The sequence below is a fragment of the Montipora foliosa genome, chromosome 5 (genome assembly GCF_036669935.1).
Source record: "Montipora foliosa isolate CH-2021 chromosome 5, ASM3666993v2, whole genome shotgun sequence".
Classification (NCBI taxonomy): domain Eukaryota; kingdom Metazoa; phylum Cnidaria; class Anthozoa; order Scleractinia; family Acroporidae; genus Montipora; species Montipora foliosa.
In genome coordinates this window covers 45,627,425-45,632,424 of record NC_090873.1, presented here as the reverse complement: position 1 = coordinate 45,632,424, position 5,000 = coordinate 45,627,425, and the positions used below count along the sequence as shown (strand labels likewise).

At 38.8% G+C, this 5,000-nt stretch overlaps 1 protein-coding gene across 2 annotated transcripts in view; it reads right to left on the bottom strand.

The window, feature by feature from the left end:
* The window catches only part of LOC138004399 (histamine H2 receptor-like), a 14,828-nt gene that overhangs the window by 6,945 nt on the left and 2,883 nt on the right, over window positions 1-5,000 (bottom strand). The window contains exons 1-2 of one of the 2 annotated variants that reach the window (XM_068850899.1): window positions 4,997-5,000; window positions 4,671-4,704 (exon numbers count right to left, since the gene is read on the bottom strand). The exon at window positions 4,997-5,000 is cut by the window's right edge and continues 1,680 nt beyond it. The gene's annotated coding sequence lies outside the window, so the exon portion shown is untranslated. The remainder of the gene's footprint in view (window positions 1-4,670; window positions 4,705-4,996) is intronic. The other variant, XM_068850900.1, reaches the window with a different exon arrangement.

The window sequence follows — 5,000 nt, the reverse complement described above, 5'->3', positions numbered from 1 at the left end:
AAGGGGTGGGTCGTGCAATTTTCAGCTACCCTTAGGGGGTGGGTCACCCTATTTTATAACATAGACGGGCACACATTTAAGTCTTAATACTAATGGGACAGTTGACCACACTGTCTTGATATATAAAACACAGCCAGCTGAAATTACTGCTAAAAATACTCTCAAATCTGTTGTGTCCTTTTTAAAATGCAATTTTAATAAAATGTACGATTTTTGTTTGTACATTTCATTGCTGTTTAAAATTCTGATGCCTTAGTGTGGTCTCCTATGTTGTAACTTGTTACATATATTCTTGAAACAAAGCAAACAAAGAAACACGAGGTCCTATTTCTTTTCATAACAATAGGTATCAATATTATGACGGTTTGTAAAATGGAAAAAACAAACGAACTAACAAAACAGTCTGAATAGATACATGTAACACTGCCATGTAAAAGTTTCTGGTATTTTGAATACGTTTGTTAGGATTGTCTTGATATTTCTGCTTATTTTATAAATCACCGTTAACATATTGTTCCATAAGCTCGGCCTGTTCAACCGTCATCATCTCTTGCTCTGTTCTCTGTGAGTTCTGTTCACAGACAAGTTTCCGAAACCCCTCTATCCAGAGGGCACCCAGGCCATATCCTAGTACCGTGGACCTTCCACAACTACAGTACCTACCATACAATGAAACACCAGTTTTCACTGATGAAGAAAGAAACATTTATCGCCCACCAGATGACTTTCAACCCAGAGCACAGTTAAGGAAGCTCTTTGCTGCAGGTGGGTGATTGTCTTTCCAACACTTTGACATATCTTAGTCACTTTTGTTCCATGTGGGTGGGTGGGTGGATGGATGGATGGACAGATACATACATACATACATACATACATACATACAATACCATACATACATACATACATACATACATACATACATAACACTATTAAATGAGAAGTAGTTGGTTATTAAATTATGAATTTATCTGCCACCCTGTAGGTGAAATTTCACTAGAAAAAGAGAGCAGTATTCAAGCTTTTTCTGAGAAGTATGCAGTTGATCAAGACCTGGTGGTCAAATACATGTATCATCTCGCATACCTGGAAATGATGAAACGAAAGAGGGAAAGAGAAAGAAGAGAGAAGGCAGAAAGGGAGCAGAACCTGAGCTACGAGGATGTGGAGTGGGAGAAACTTCTTCGTGGGGATCTGCTAAAAAAACAAAGAGTCTCGGTCCTCAACCTGTATATTGGACACCACAATCTGACATCTGAAAAGAAATTGTCTAAAAAAGATAAGCTGAACGTAGTGTCAGCTCACATTCAGTTGTCAGCAGCCATACAAAGTGTCTCCACTAGAAAAGATGCAAGTGGCTCTGAAGCAAACAGCAGCTCAAAAGCAAGTGAAGAGAGTAGTGAGGACTATGTTGTGCAGGAATTTGGGAGTGATTCCTCCGAGGATGATGAAGATGACAATACACCTCTTGCAAAACTAGCATCCAACAATTGCGATGACAGTGACAGTAACAATGTCCCATTAAGTGCGCTCACCAAACACAGTATTTAATGTCTTAATTTCCTTATCAAGCGAGGCAAGAGGCTAGACATTTATGATTTTGTCATGCACAGAAAAGGTTTTATTGGGTTTTTAAGAGGAAACCAATAATGCATGTTTTAATATTAGGGGGTGGGTCATGTAATTTCCAACCTTGCTGTAGGGGTGGGTCAGTCATTTTTGTGCCGAAGGGAGGGGGTGGGCCATGTGTTCTTTATCAACCACATTTCCAAATGCTCCGGCCCACACCCCCCCCCCCCCTATACTTTTTGACCAGTCCATTACGTGCGTGAAGAGAAAAAACTCAATCGTGTCAAATATGCGCAATATTACAACAAAGTAAAATTTCAGGATCAAACCGTTTCCATGAAGAACCTTTTCCTTGAATGATGAAGCACAAAATAGACGATAAGCTTTCTTTCAAATAATTCTTGGCTGTCACATTTCCAATTTTTTTTTTTACCTGAAGACTGTGCAGAGTTGATCACAGATCCACTCAAGGTGTTCGATTCGTTCTCTGTCTTTGTTGAACCCATAAGTTACCAGAAAAATTTTCCATTTGCTTTCAGTGTTCTACATAACAGCACACTTGGTAAAATCTTTGAAATGCAGCTCACTTTGATTTCGGCTCGACGGGCGACAGATTGTTGTCGAAGTCCATTACTCGTCGCTTTTAAGATTCCACCGCCTGTCTTGTTCAGTATCCAAATGACTTGCCATTATTGAGCTTCATAAGGGTATATTTTGTAAACGCCATTCGCGTTACATGACTTTCGACGCCATTGCCGGTTAAGTTTATCATTCTACTGCGTCCACCAGAGAAATCTACGCATTTCCACTACCCTCTCTATCCTAAGAAAATACGACCAGAAGGCTCTATGCACAAAGACACCACTTAGCAGGGTAGTGACAGGCAAGACTTTTACCGACACGAAAAAAAAAAAAATAAATAAATAAAATAAAACAAACAAATGAAACGCAGATCCCGACTGGGTTTGTCATACTGGCAACCCAGTAACAAGTCTTGTCTACCCTGGATGTGGATAACGCAACGTACGTCTTACGGTCATGCCTTGGAAAAGAACCATCAGACACAGTTAAAAGCGTAGATGAGACTGCTTACAAACCCCTTTCCAATGCCGTGTGTAAGTGGTTCTGCGCGCAGTATGTTATGGGTGTTTGTAAGAACGCCTCGTGTCATTTTAGAACCTTACCAAATGTGCGTGTAACATGATACTCTTAAAAGTGCCTTATGACTTTTAAACTGGGCAGTGTTAACCCTTATCACAAGCACAACTCGCATTGCGTACGCCGATTTTCTAAAAGGATTTTGTAAGTCGTCTTACACACTGCACGGCTTTAAAGCCCTGGCCAAACTATCGAACAAAGTTGGATTCAACACTCCAACTTTGCTCGATCCAACATTGTTCGACCGTTTGGCCATCCATGTTGGATGATATTCGTCTAACATTTTTTGCTCGATCAAGTGTTGGATAGAGTTTGCTTTTGATCAAACATTGCGACCAACAATTCTGCTCGACACAACAATGTTGCAGTGTTTTGCCGCTCTTCCAACAAAGTTGTGTCCTGAATCTAGTCACGTTCGCGCTACTAGCCAATCACGAATCGCTATTTTGTTTTCAAGCCTAGGCTTCTAGCATTATTTGCAACAAAGATGGCGGACAAGGATCAACAGCCAGAAACATTGATCAGCGAGTATGAAGCAAGGCCATGTCTTAGGGGGACTTTTAGTCCCCTAATCACTATTGCTCTGTTCTCATCATCTCCTAAACGCCGATGTATTTTGCAGTGAACATACCCCTTTGTACACGTTCTCTTAACCATTTTTTGGATTTACCTCGTTTGAACCGTCATTTCCGTCCTCAAACAGCTCCAGTAACACAAGCGCTACGAGCGGTTTCCGTTTCAGTGTTAGCGTCATATTTATAAATTTAGCGCCAACTTGAACTTGAATCAGTTTCGTAAAGCAATGTTGGGTAGTGTTTTGCCACCACCTCAACATTTACACCCAACGATGTTGCATGTGGAATCCAATTTTGTTTGAGAGTTTCATACACAAGTCTGTTTTAACCTACGGAAGGCGTTTGTAAGACGTCTGCGATTACACGTGGCATTTGTTAGAGTCTCGGGTTTTTGGGTCGGGCTTTGACATGCATTGGGTTGATAAAAATGCTTTTTATTTTTGACAATAACTAGTGAATTAATTTAAGGTATAAAGAAAACTTAGATTTTAATTGCCTCGTCGTGTATAGTTTGAATGAAAAGATTTTTTTTTTTTTTAATTAAGAACGATTATCCTTACTAGTCTGCCTAGCGTTTCGGTAGGTTTCTTAGCCTAAAAATGAGAGATTTTCGCTATTTTCTCCTTTACTTTGGAGCCAAAAAGTCTCATATATCGTATGTCGGTCTTCCTTTGTTTTGAAACCTCACTGAAAAGCTTTCCGCGTTGCGATGCGTTACTACGCTCATTTTTCAGATTAAAAGAAATTAACTATTTAAATTGAAAAAATGCTTTAACTACATAATTATTTTTTTGAAAATGCCAAAAATTCGGGTCGGTCGAACAACGGTAAAAGAAAAATTAAAAGGGGGTGGCCTAATCAACAAAAACATTGCAATATAGAGGGTGAACAGAGGCTGGGACAGCCTTTTTTAATCCAAAACTAAATATTCAGTTTCCAAGCCTCCGGTAATTTGACTTGGTTAATTAAGAACGAAAACGATTCAAAAAATAGGGGCAAAACCAAGGAAAATGAACATAAATTAGTAAGCCAGAGCCGAGAATTCGAAGTACTCGAGTTTGAAATAAGAAAGTTCACCTGTACTGGAGATATTTACTGTTGAATAAAACGCTAAAAAATCATTGTAAGAAGTGCTTGAAAATAACTAGTTTTGATTGACTTAAACTTATAACTATTCTTCTAGAATTGGAATATGTGGTATAAAGTAGCTTTAGGCGGAAGTCGTTTACTGTTTTCCAAAGTCTTTCGTCAAATTCGAGAAGTTCCGGGTTGCCAAAGCGGACAGTTGGTTCTCACCGGCTGAGATTTAAATATAGGGAAATTTGCTTTTACTTTGCAGAAAAAGAATAAACATAAATAACTGGTACTTACTTGAAAAGCCACTTGAAGACGTTTTGTATGCCCCCTAAAGCAAAATGAAAATATAGTTTAGACTTCTGTATATGAAATTTGATAAACATGGACTCTCTGTATGACTGAATACTCTTACCTAACAGGTTACACCTGTAGAATGAATGGTAAACCAAGGCTTAATAACTGGCCAAAAATCCAGGTTTTAAAAGACAAAAGGCTTGTTCCTTTGGATGTCCAGAGTAATTTTTGGGGAAATTATTGAGATTTTTCTGTTGGATATAATTTACGCTTCGCCAAAAATATTAATTCTGTCGTAGAATTAATTAAAATTCAAAACCTCTTACCTGC